Source organism: Atheta coriaria, unplaced genomic scaffold, assembly GCF_025399875.1.
Source record: "Atheta coriaria isolate IRGN ID8LTWV9N9 unplaced genomic scaffold, Caltech_Dcor_3.1 hic_scaffold_8_pilon, whole genome shotgun sequence".
Taxonomy (NCBI): Eukaryota; Metazoa; Arthropoda; class Insecta; order Coleoptera; family Staphylinidae; genus Dalotia; species Dalotia coriaria.
The window spans coordinates 7,589,200-7,602,124 of record NW_027045450.1 but is presented as its reverse complement, the minus strand read 5'-3'; the positions used below and the strand labels follow the sequence as shown (position 1 = coordinate 7,602,124).

At 41.1% G+C, this 12,925-nt stretch overlaps 1 protein-coding gene and 1 long non-coding RNA gene across 2 annotated transcripts in view; one reads left to right on the top strand and one right to left on the bottom strand.

The window, feature by feature from the left end:
* Slip1 (SLo interacting protein 1) overlaps positions 1-12,925 on the bottom strand; it is a 29,892-nt gene that overhangs the window by 11,428 nt on the left and 5,539 nt on the right. The gene's annotated exons all lie outside the window — the stretch shown is intronic.
* The window catches only part of LOC135797102 (uncharacterized), a 29,269-nt gene continuing 22,889 nt past the window's right edge, over positions 6,546-12,925 (top strand). The window contains exon 1 of the long non-coding RNA XR_010549453.1: positions 6,546-6,595. This is a non-coding gene — a long non-coding RNA (uncharacterized lncRNA). The remainder of the gene's footprint in view (positions 6,596-12,925) is intronic.

Sequence of the window (12,925 nt, the reverse complement as noted above, 5' to 3'; positions counted from 1 at the left end):
ACATCGTCTGCAATCATTTATAATGCCGCTTGCTGAGGAGGACGTTTCTTCCACCTCCGCAACAAGCTCCTCTCTCGCACGTGCAATCGTTTTATAAATATTTGCATGCAGATCGAGCCCTCGCGCGCGCGTTCCTCCCATTACTCTCCTTCGCGCGGGTGTACGTAGGTACGTACATTACACACTCAATTCAAGGTTTATGCCACGGCTGCTGCGGGAGGAGATGCTGCGTTTTGAATTACAGGTGTATTATAAATGCATTTATTCAAATAAAACGCGCGCGCACGGCTCGTACATGCATTAAACATGCAATACGCATTAGCTGCATGGGGTTGCACTTGACTGAGTAACGAGTATCGATATATAGCTTCTTCAAAAGATACAAAGTATGATATTTTAGGAATATTTTCGAAGCTTCCTGAGCTTTTTATGTGTCGACTTTGTCAATTTTCATTTATAGCAATGTAAAATGGTATTGGAATGTTTATTCTAATTTTCATTGCTTGTTTAACACTCTGTATGTTATATTTTTACGGAAAAAGTAGCTTATTTGCTCTTCCAAGGTCAAAAGTATTTCTATACCGTCACGTTTTCACGTGAGCGTGTCACAAACAAACAAAAATCGCTTATTCGTATTTATAATACTAATTATTATAAGGAAAATGAATTTTTTCATGCAGAAAACTCTTTTTAATTGTTTCATCGTTACATAAATTTCAAATACTATGTTAAACTATATTTTTAATGAAGAATCAAGCTTATTTCATGATTTTTTTGCAAAATTTTCACAAAATATAAATTTTCCTGTAATATTCCACTAATCCCATCACTTACATATAAATTCTATGATCATAAAACATTCCCAACGGAGGAAATGTTGGGTCATTAGTGGACTGGTGCCAATTTAAAGTTGTCGGAAGCTATTACCAACCACTATCTATAACGCAAACGCGCGCGGGCCTAATTTTCGCCGGATTAGATTACGACGAACGGGTTGCTGCTCCAAATGCCATCCACCATACTTAATCGCAAAGTAAGTAAAACTTAACGCCCTGGCATCGCCTCCGCCGCCGCTACATATATGCGAATGTAAATATAAATGGGAATAGGATCGGTGGGAAAGCAGACCGGCCGACAATATCGTGTTCCGATGGCGAGGGTCGAGCCGTGCGTTCCGATTACCATTTCGCATTCATATGCCATTCGTCGCCGATTCAATGGCGCGCGGCTGCAAGCATGTCGAGTGACCATTAAATACATATCGAAGTAAGGAGTAAAACCGGGGACGGAGGAGTAGAAAGGGACCGACCAAGGGACTCGCGACGCAGAGCACATTATATGTGCGGATACTGGTTGTAGGGCGAAAATAAATCTACATATGTGAAGTTTTCCGAAGATTCTCGGGATGTCACTTTTCATATGCAGAAAATAATTGGTATAACTTTATGATTGGAATAGTTTCTTGTGATTTTATTGCAATAACTTCACAGGCGGGTGATCCGTGTCTCCTCTTTTACATGCAGCCGAAGCTTCTTTTGATGATGTTTATATTCGTGCACTCTCTGTATGCGCAATTCCGTTATTGTGTTTGCTTATAACGCTCGAGCGCGCATTCGGTTTCCGCACAATTTAATCGCGTCGCGCGCATATTTGCCATTGTTATCGGCAACGAGTTCGTGGAAAAACGCTAAAGTTTAACGCCGCCGGTGCGCATTATGGTCGCCGGCGCAAAAACTGCAAAGTAAATTTCGCCCGGCGGCGGCAGAAGCAGAGGCTTTCAGCGCACGTAAAACTAGATACAACGCTTTGGGAAAACAATGCGAAAACACATGCATCAGCGAATTAAGTGCGTCGTCCTTTTAGCCGCCGCCGCCGTCGATGATTTACGACGCGCTTCCGCCAACGAATGTGTTTCTAATAGCTAATAGTGATGATAAAGTTATTTTTCCGCTGGCGTGATTTGAAATATGTTTTCTTGGGATTTTCTGCACGCTCCGCAGGAGAATAAATAAAAATCAGGCAATTAATGCGCCGCCGACTGCGACTGCTTCATTTTTGCCCTCCTGCGATGCGAAGGGCTGCACGTAATGATTATGGTTCTCTTAATTAAAAAAAACCTCGGCGAACAAGCTCTAATTACGAGGCTCTCGACGAAAACAAGACCTAAAAGTAATTTTATGCAAATAAACACAATAAAAGTAGGTTTCTCCCTTCCGTGTCGAACTTTTTTTGTGTTTTGGTTCTACACTACTTTCCGCGGTTAACAACCCTTCTCCGGTGGATGGTGTATTTTTTGTTCGCATCAAGGCGAAATTATGATGATGATACGAAATCTCATTTTAATTAGTTTCCAATGTGAGGTAAAAGTCTGCGTTCTTTCAATAATCTCCGAAATCAGCGGATTTCGGAGCTTTGGCGCGTGGATTTCAGTTCGTTTTGCGCTTCTTTGCCTCTTTCTGCAAATGCGCAGATTCATCGGAGCGTTTTCGGAAGAATGGGACGCAAATCGGAAAGAATGGCGCCGTGAGCCGCGGAAATTCCGCAAACATTCGCGAAAATAAATCCCCCAGAGACGCCATACCCCGGCAGACGATAAAAGATGCTCGGCGCACTATTTATATATATAGACAGATATATATCGTGCGATTGGTTGAAGATGGTCGGCAATTACCGGCGGTTTGATCGATTCGCGATGTTGGTAATCGTGGCGAGACGCGCAAGACGGATCGCCACGCTGATTTCGGCAGGAAGATGAATTTCCTGGATAATATATTGTCATGTGGCTGGAAACTTGAAACGACAGGTAATAACTAACCGCTGGCGTCGCTCAGGCACCCCTATGTAGGTATTACAAGGGATGGAAATTTAGTACTTAGTTAAACATTCCGTAAATTTAAAACGTCAACTTGAATCTCCATCTTGAAGTGTAACATTTGTGGCTTAAGAAATTAATGCTATTACCCCGCCACCCATCAGCTACTATTAAGTGTCACTTAATTTTAAATTCCTTCCTTGGTGTGTTTCGCGATCGATTTTTACGACCGCGCACCGGCGTGCTCATGATCATAACCGTTTCGCGTCCGCAATGAATTTTCATGTCTGCATGTGTTGTCTTCGCCACCGCAGGAAAAGTGTACCTACCGCTGTGATGAGGGCTTGAAAACGCGCAAATTACAAGCGCAACGGTTTAATTCCGGAGGTGAGCCGCTCTTAACCGGGGTGCTCGTTACATATTTAACAATACGTTGTTAATTCAGACGTTTGGCCCAAATTCGCGGGCGCGCCAAGGGCGCGATTCTTGCAACTTCTCATGTAACGAGCCATAATTGCATTCTTCCCCATGCATACGCGAGGAGCATAACCCTTGAATAATTAAACTTGAATTTCAACATGTAAACACACGCCTGCAGCGCGAATTAAACAAGCAAACATTGTGGAACCATCCTTGATTTGAATACGTAATTGATTACTTATTATTAAAAATGTTATATTAAGGAGAATAAATGTGTGTATGTGATTCATTAAAATTAATGAATGACCCTTAGAGTTGAATCATTCTTTTGTTAGTGAAAGATTATGTCGGAGATTAAATTCAACATAAAAAGACGCGTTTAAAAGAGTATATTCGAGTTTTTCCTTTTTTTACTGGTTATAAACGAGCGCGATATTATGTCCGACAGTGTTTGATTCGGTCGCGCGGGCCGCTTCATTAACCTCCGCCGAGTAATTCAGATAAATGAGATGTTGTCTGTTGTCTCTGCATTACCATGCTGCGACATGGCACATTTCACACTTTAGTCTAACTTGTTTTATAGTGCTACTAGTTCTGGTATTTCTTGTCGCATTTGCTGGGAAATCCGGCAAAGCCTTCGAATTTATATAAGGCATTATGGACGTCGCGTCGGTCGCGTCTATAAAGCGATCCTTCCTACTTCGAGCTTGATGTATAGACGCAGCCAGCAACGCACGTGCCCTCTCATACTTTGGTGAACTTTCCGAGGGCTAAAATCCCACTCGGTAGGCCCGTCCAGGACGTCTACTTTATTGCAATATTGCTTTTTACAACTACTCCCATTCCCACCTTGAATCTTTGGAAATTCCTTCAGCGGCGCACAAAAAAAAACGCACGGCACAAACTTAGTTAATAAATGTTGTTGGGGATGTTGTAAAGCTAGCAAAACCTAATAAACTACTAACTCGGGTAATAACTGGTAATAAAGATGTAAAACTTGTTGTTATGTGCAAAACTTTTAACAACCTAGTCAGTATATAATTAGAAAATACATTGGTAATCATCGAAATTTTTTTGAGTCGTTTTGTTGTTGAAATGGAATTTTTACTTTCTATAGTCACACCCTCCTGATTTTTTTTTATTTTGAGAGAGCGGTCATACAATACGCGTCCCCAGGGCATAGAGTCACCCTCGCATGTCCACGTCCATGTCATCTCTTTGTTGAGAATTAAATTTCTTATCCTTTTAAATTTCCGCCCCCCGGGCGCGCGTAGATAGCTGGCGGCGGCGTCAAAGAGATGGACGAGATGACGAAATCGAATCGGGTCCTCCCTCATTCAATTACTCATTACTCACTGTTCCAACAGTGAGATACGGGATACAGTAGACAGTCGAAAACAAATAAACGCGAGATAAAATTTTCAATTGAAATGTTCAAAATATAAAAAGTGGAAAGTTTTTATGAACTTGTAACTTTTACCTTGAATTCCGTCTGCGGTTTTAGTTTTTAAATTTACTCCTGATAGAATAATGGATAATGCGCGCATAGTGTAGGAAAAGTTTGTTGTTTACTCTGTTTTTTAATAGGTAGCTACTGAATATCCCATCATGAGAGTTTGTAATTTGTAACTTTTTGAAACTAGACAAATAATCGTTACTCACCCATCCTCTTCAACCCACACCGATTGATTATAATTTTATGCTCTGCACCTGAAACTAGCTATCTGATAAAATGTGCGGTGCGCGAATAAATTTCACTCGCGAGCTTCTCTCGAGGAGGGAGTGCACAGGTGAATGCACAACGGCGTGCGTGGTTTACGTGGGCGAATTCGTCCGATTAATAATTTAGCATCGGTGGCCCCCGGATGGGCCCATTTGCCACATTCGCCAACCGCGCCAAGCACGCCTGCCCATAATTTGTAGCACTTTTAAATATATTTATACTATGGCAGCGGCGGTGTGTTGGACTTTTTAAGCTGCTCCCTCGCCTGGGATATATTCACAACCGCGCGCGCGAATGCTTTATAATGGGAGTTTTTCCGGAGCGTCCTGGGCAGGTCGTTATTTATGATGCATTTTCTCTCTCAACGGGGAAAATTCCGCAGGACGAAAAGAGCAACTACTCTACTTTACTCCACTGTGTAGAATACAGTCTAGTGGTGCATTGTAATAGACAGTCAGAGAGTCGTAAGTCGAAAGTTTGTGAGGTATAAATCACACCTTGTAGTTGTAACAATTTCATGAATTTCCCCCTTGAAATAATAGAAATTCACTTGAGTTACACAACAACTGCAGTATATAGCAATAGCAATAGCAATTCCAGGGTAATGTGGGTAGAATTGTTATTTTTAAAAAGAATGCCGTTAACTGTTAACTTCAAGTTGAATCTGCTTAGTAGACACATTCTTTTAAAATACAAAGAGGATATAGTATGTTAGTGTAATGGAAGTTTAAGTTGCACTGGCGAAGGTCGCGAAACCGTGAACAATATTCAGCCGATCGTGCACTCGTGCACTTCGCGTTTCATGTTTTTAAAGCAACAAGAAACGCGTAGGTGTAACTTTCATACGTGTTATACGTACTATACCTTAGTCACCTTCAAAAGGACCAAGGTTAAGTTTTAAAATAAATAAAAACACCATAAATCAACCGCAAAATGCAAAAAAAACAACAAATTTATTAATTTTTTATGAAATGGTTTAAAATTTTCTGTGCGATTTATTTAATTTTGATTTTAGTTGTTTTATTACTAGAACATAGTATATAGTCAGATTGTAGGTATGTTGTTGTATGTGTGCTTCTAGAAGCTTTCTGCTGCTTGGCTGGCTTTCAGTGAGGAATTGCTGGCTTTGAGACGCCTTGCACTGCTTGGCGTTGAGGTAAAGAGCATAAGCAGAAGCGACCACAGTCCCACACAGGCCGATGGAGCGGCAAATGCAATATGTCGCACGTTGCATGCACATTGCACCCAGACCCAACACTATTACTCCTTGCGGGTTTCACTGATCAGGGTGTCCAGTGTCTCTGCTTGCGCGCAAAGTGTCACAAACTAATATGCCTCGGCAAACAATAACACCAGGGATGATTTACTCCTCCCGACGCACGCACTGGGGGCAATATATCGCCGACTGTCAAAGCAACATAAAACAAGGCACACCGCGCGCACATGTATGTAGTACCAAGTACCGAACGCGTGCACGACAATAGGTTTTATGGTTTTGCTTTGCGTGCGGGTGGGCAGGCGGCGTTTTAAATAATTTTCCGCCCGGCTTCGTTGGTGGCGATTACCGCCGGCTTTCCATTTCAATTTCCACGCGTTTCGCAACATGTCCTACACATGTACACATTGGCAGAGAGAAGAGGGTGAGTAGTCAAGCATGTTGCTTGCTGTTGGTGCCATTGGTACTGGTACTGGTGGTGGGTTTATGCGTTTAAAGTAAATTGAACGCTGTTATTGTTGTGTTGTCACACAAATTCTAATCCCATTAGGCCGCCGCCGTCGCTAGAGGCCCAGGCTCGAGCTGACAGGGCCCCGGCGTGCGCACGCACCGCATTAATTTAATAATAATAATGTAATGCTAATAAATCCGTGCATAATTTAAATTGATTTAATTATATCGGCATGGTGTGTGTGTGTGTGGTGCACTTTGGACCGTGTTTACTCGCTTAAGTGCCAGCCGACCAACCAGCTCTTGTGCAGCGGGATGCACAATTTGCACGTGCCGTAATACAAATTACACGTAAATGAGGGCTCTCGTTGCGTCGCCGACGCGAGCGTCCATGTCATTATAACACATACGCCTGTTGTGGTTGCGCACACAGCGCTGCATCGCCATCAGAGGGATGATATTTCGGCGCACAATTTAAATCGTGGCTTTGCACGCAGGCCGCAATTTATTGCGATTGACCATAATCCGATTCGTTAATCAGGCGACATTTGCGCTCTCGGCGCGGAAAATTGGAAAAACATTGCGAATGTGTGTCCGCGAACCAGCGATTAATTTCACACATTCATATCATAATAATAACCATAATAATAATCATAAAAAACACGATACGGACAGATTTTAATTTAAAACATTCACAATTCAGTTCTGTGTTTGAATAATTTCACTGCTAGAACAAGAAGTGAGTAAGTATGAAGCATGAGTGCTCGAAATACACGTGTAGCGCCTATTTTCGTAACACGTCTGTTTTGAAAATGATTATTATGTGCGCGCACGTTCACGTTCGTTTCGCCGACATACGCGCACAAATAGGAACTACATTTCCTAGTAAAACTCGCGCCTTGTGATATTTTTTGTATGTTTTTGCTTTGTGTACGCCCCTGTATACTAAATGCATGATTGAATACAAAATCCTCGCTTCTTTTTTTTATTTCGCTGCCAATGTAATCTTCGTGATTGTAGTTGGCGATAACATAACCCCACGTGTAGATACGCACGTGAATGTCTTGAATAAACACATGCCATCGTTGTCGTCGATGATGTGTGTGAATGACCAGTAGTTTACATGCGCCACGACTGAGGGTAGATAATGTCTCGATGTTTGTCGACTTCATTATACGACATGTGAGTACATAAACGTTTACGGCAAGAAAAACGAGGAAAAAAGCGCGTAGGGAAATTTTATTGCATTCACACGACATTTTTATAACCATCCCCTTGAAAAAATATAAATGTTGATGTTCTGCTATTTTTTGAACGGTAAGAAAGTTAAGAAAGAAGAAAAAATGCATTCTTGCAGAAATTTTCGTAGGTTTAGTCCGCGCAGGTCGTTGTGCTTTTAATTTACGAACACTTTGCGCTAAGTGCGGACGAGGATGGCCGCTCTCCAAACGCGATACAAAATACCGCGAGATTTACGACTCTTGCAGAAGAGAAAAAAATCTACCCGTGCGCTTGGGTTGGTTGGCACGGGCCGGTGGAAAGAAGTGCTCAATGGAAAACGGATGGCTTGGCGCACGGCATTTCCGGATCCAAGATCCGACCGCGACGACGACGACGAAAAACTCGGTACAATCAGTGCAAAAACTCACACCTTTACTGCACCTCCACACATGTATGAACTCATAATGTCTTTATTTCATTGGTGGTTAACTTTAAGTTGAAAACTAAAGTTTTCCGCTCAATTAAAACCAGAAGAGTTGTGCAAGATTTGTCGCAGAACACGAGGGTTGATAGGGAGGATAATAATCATCTCATAGCGGGAATTAACATTTGCAATTCTTCGCGAGATGTGGATAGGTGGATAGAGTCCAAGTCTCGAGAGTTGGTACCTATGTACACTAGCTAAATGCGGTTTGCAAGTGCAGTCGCAATTAATTTACACTACAAAACGCACACGTCCGCTATTGCTATTCCCATGCGCGACGATTATGCGATTACGCCGTCGGCCATGCCGAGGACATAAAGTTCGCGAGGGCACATAAAATGTAGACCCACAGTCATTGCGGTTGAAATTTACGACGCGAACCTCCTTTCTTCCACGATTCTGCGTACGCGATTTATGCGATGCTACATAAATGCATAATTACTGTAATTGGCATTGACCATTGAACTAACGTTTACATAAACTCGTTTGTCGCACAAATCATCCGACCGGTCTGAGTCAGAGAGTTGAGTTCCACTTTCGAACAATACTTTCGATTGTGACTACTAATAAGGAAATATATAGACCTCATTATATTACGATAACTACACTATTAAATATTGATAAAATTCAATTTGTGGAGCAGCAGTGTTTCGAGAAATCAGCTCGGTAACAAAACCGCATTTGTTAATCCCGATGCGGAGTTATTGAATTTGTGCGCGGAATTAACGTCGAATCTCGAGGATGGAGAATGGGACTTTTGTTGTATAATTAAATTCGTACGCTGCTTATAATCCTATTCTATAATGCGATTCCTTCCGATGGTTTCTTGCCCACTTCTTACTTCTTACTTGGGAGTTGAAGTTGAGTTTCGGTAAATATAAACTGCGCGGTGGTTGGGTGAAAAGAAAAATCTCTCCGACACGTTCAATTTTGCCTTTAATTGAGGCTTTGTTTCGAGTTTAATTGATTTCAACCTCCGAATTACATGGCCGCGCCGAATTTCGTAAATTTCCACTCCTCGAGCAAACAATGCGCAAACAAAATGTAAATTTATGCCTCTCCTTTTGTTTCACGCTTGTTTTGACTTGTTATGTATATACAGAGAAACAATTTACACGTTTCGCCGCTTAGTTTTGCCAACTTTCCGCCAGCAATATTTCGCTCGCCTTCTGTCCACACGTGAAAACAATAAATTGCGGCATCTCCCACTGAAAGACGAAAAAAACACAGAGTGCGTGCGCGGAAATACGTGTCTGAAACGACGACGTGCGGTATGTTGTTGAAACTTTCAAAAAACACCCATCTAATTTCATACAAAGCTGTAAATCATTAAATTTTAAATTTTCGACAACACTCGCTGTGGTTACCTTACTTAAGTTAGCAGGTTGTAAAATTATAAATAAATTTTAGGAAATTAGTGTCACTGTAGAGATTTTTAAGCGCATGTTAAAAGTTATCTGCGTCGTAAATCATAAAATTTATACTTTTACGGCTGCGGCGTTTAGGAGCTTACCGTGCGCGTCGCCGTCGCGACGCATAAAAATGATTAAAAGATGCTTCGATACGCGGACGGAGATAGAGTTTACAAATTGATGCCAGCGCAAGCACGACACTCGAAAAGTACATCTACGGGCGCTCCGGAATTTGTTCGTTTTTCGTTCGCCCCAAATCGAAGCCGGGAAAAGTGCATGCTTTTAAAATCGATGATTGATGTCTGCATTTCCGCTCGGGTTTCACGCGCCCTGCGCCAGCAAGGTGTTTGATTTGTGTGTGGTGCTTATCGCGGACGTCTTCATTTCGTATCTTATCGATGCTCATTCGATTTACATTTCGAATCACTACGAAACGAATCTCTACGGAAATGTGACACATTTTTTTCCAAGCAGATTTATTTATCAGAAATGTAAATATTCAATACATAAAAATTGTATTTTATTATTTAATACAGTTGCTTATTGTATTATAAACATATAATTATTTATATCATTATTATATTTGTACAGACTTAGTTTATAAGTGCAAAACAAATTACACTAAGTGTGCGCTTGCTTCCATCGTGTTTGCACGCGCTTACGAAACAAATAAAGCGCGATTCCCCCGAGAAGCGAAACAAAACACCACGCTGCAAGCGAAAGAAAGGTCGATGGCATTAATTTCCTCGACGAGATAGTTTTTCCTCATCGCAATTAGACGCTATCGTGTGACGAGTGCTGATAAATTTAATCATGTTAATTTCGTCCTGTTTTCGGCAGCAAGAAATTGATAGCGCGCAAACACACGCGCAAAAACACACAATGTCTCAGTGCACAAGCGGGGACGGCTAAATAAGAAAAATAGTTTTTCTGCCATTATTCACTCGGCTGTTTCGGGCGTCGAGTTCCTTTTTCGGATGTGCTCACACAATGGAAGCAATTCCGTACAAATAGATTTCATTGTTTCGGGGAATGAAAATTGCAATAAAGCGTTGCATTCACTCTGAAAGTGAGAGTACAACAATGGCTAACGCATTCTCTAGATCTACTTTCGCTTGATAATACTCATAATAATATTTTTATTGTTATTGTTATAGTGAGTGTTTGAAGAAAATGTTGAGATCTTCAACTTTGGTTGAGTGTTACAAAGTGACTTTAATCAATTTCGACGTTGTAAAATGTTAATTTGGCGCTATACGTTCTGAAAATTGCATTTCCACCGATAAAATGTATATAATCACCTCGTTTGCGCTCAAAATTGCCGAAATAAAAACGTCTTCGCGCAGTTAACGCGCAATTCTTCATATTAACTCGTCGACGTGTAAGATTGATGCACATGAAAATTTCATCAGTTTATATTCATAGTTTTCATGCACTCTGTGCCCCGCTGACGATTTTATTAACCCGTCGCGACCATTCGCGTAAATATAAACGCAAGCGTAAAATAAAAGTAAACTTAAAAACTAAACGCGAGCGTAAACAGTGGAGGAGACGTAATAATAAATTCCGGCGCGCGGAAAAAAGCTGTAAACCTTTTCTCTCCATTACACATTCTCACATTCAGCGCCACACACATACACAGAGTGTTTTCTTAGCTCTCCTCTGAACTGCGAGAGTAGATGAGTGACTAAAGAAGTAAAAACTAACAGGGGCACAAAACGGAAGCCCACGGACGCGCGAGGACTAATTCAATGAACAAACTTTTATAGACTTTTATAGTTTTTCACGCTTCGTGTGCGTCCGAGCGACGTTTCTCGCTCTCGCGATAAAAGTGTGCTAAATGTCCACCATCCGAAAACAGTTGTATTTGTATTTCACCTGTGCCTGTCTGGTAACAATTTGCGCAAATAAACAAAAATCATTCATAATAAATTTTCGGAAAAGAGAACTTGAAGTGAAATGTGATGATTTATTATGTCGGGCTGACTTGTGTCTATTAATTAATAATTTAATTAATTCCTGACCGCTGCGGAATTTAATTGCGCAAAAACGTCTTCGGACGTTTGGAGCTGAGAGAGCACTGGTCAGAGAGTTTCGAAACTATGCGCTAATTAATTTCATCGTTTCCGAGCCTGTGAGCATTGTGCCTGGCGGCAGTGCTGCAATTGTCAGATTTTCATGTAAATTAATTTATTTGCGGTGGTTTTACACATGATGGCATAATTTTTCCATGCGTTAATTAACTTTTAACCAATTTATTACTCGACAAAATTTTAATTTGCACTCATTTGCAATATTTTCCAGGATAAAATAAAAATTGTATTTGTGCTAAAATGTAATCTAAGTAGGTCTGAGTATATTTTTTTAAATGTCGGTAGGTTTTTAGGTCAAATTTTCATGCGGGCGCGTGTTGAAATAAGTTTCTAGAAAAAAAGGTGGCGTGATTATTTATCGTGTTGATTTCTGCAAGTAATTCGCATGCATGCAATGCATTTGGATTTAAATAAGGTTTTACAACCGGAACCCCATGCCGCGGGGTCTTGATGGCCTTTAACAGCTCTGCCCCAAATATTACTCCCAACTTTGCGCTTTAATTAAGCCGAACCATGACACGGTCTCGTGGAAACTAATATATTTGCCTATTGATTGGGAGGCAGAAACTTTCCGACGCAAACGTTTCGTAAAGTTAAATTCCAAATAAAAATGAACTCGACGTGAGAGGGTGTCGACGAGCTGCGGCGTTGAGAAAAAAGGTCTTTGATGGTGCGACTGTGACCATTTGGAATTTATCGGGGCTGATTTATGCTTTATGCTTTTTTGAAACCTTTCAAAACTCCGACGCAAGTCTCTAGGTATAACATTCAAGAGGTGAAAGTTTTTTCTTCCTTCTTCAACGACGATGAAAGGCGTGTAAATGAAGGTGTCGTTCATGTGTAACAATTCATCAATAGTAAAATTTTGGATTATTTTTATAAGTTGTATATGGATGAAGTCATAAATCAATATCTACAGTAGTTTCTTGCGGCAGGCGTTTATTTATACGTCTACGGGGTGATAATGTGTCCTTGGCAGTTCCAATTTGGCTCGGAGTGGCAGTGAAGCCGAGAGGCCCTCATTTAATTTTCGGAATATTATTGCATTAGCGTTATCTTGAAATGTCGTCGCATGTCAGCCTCTCCCAAGTCTC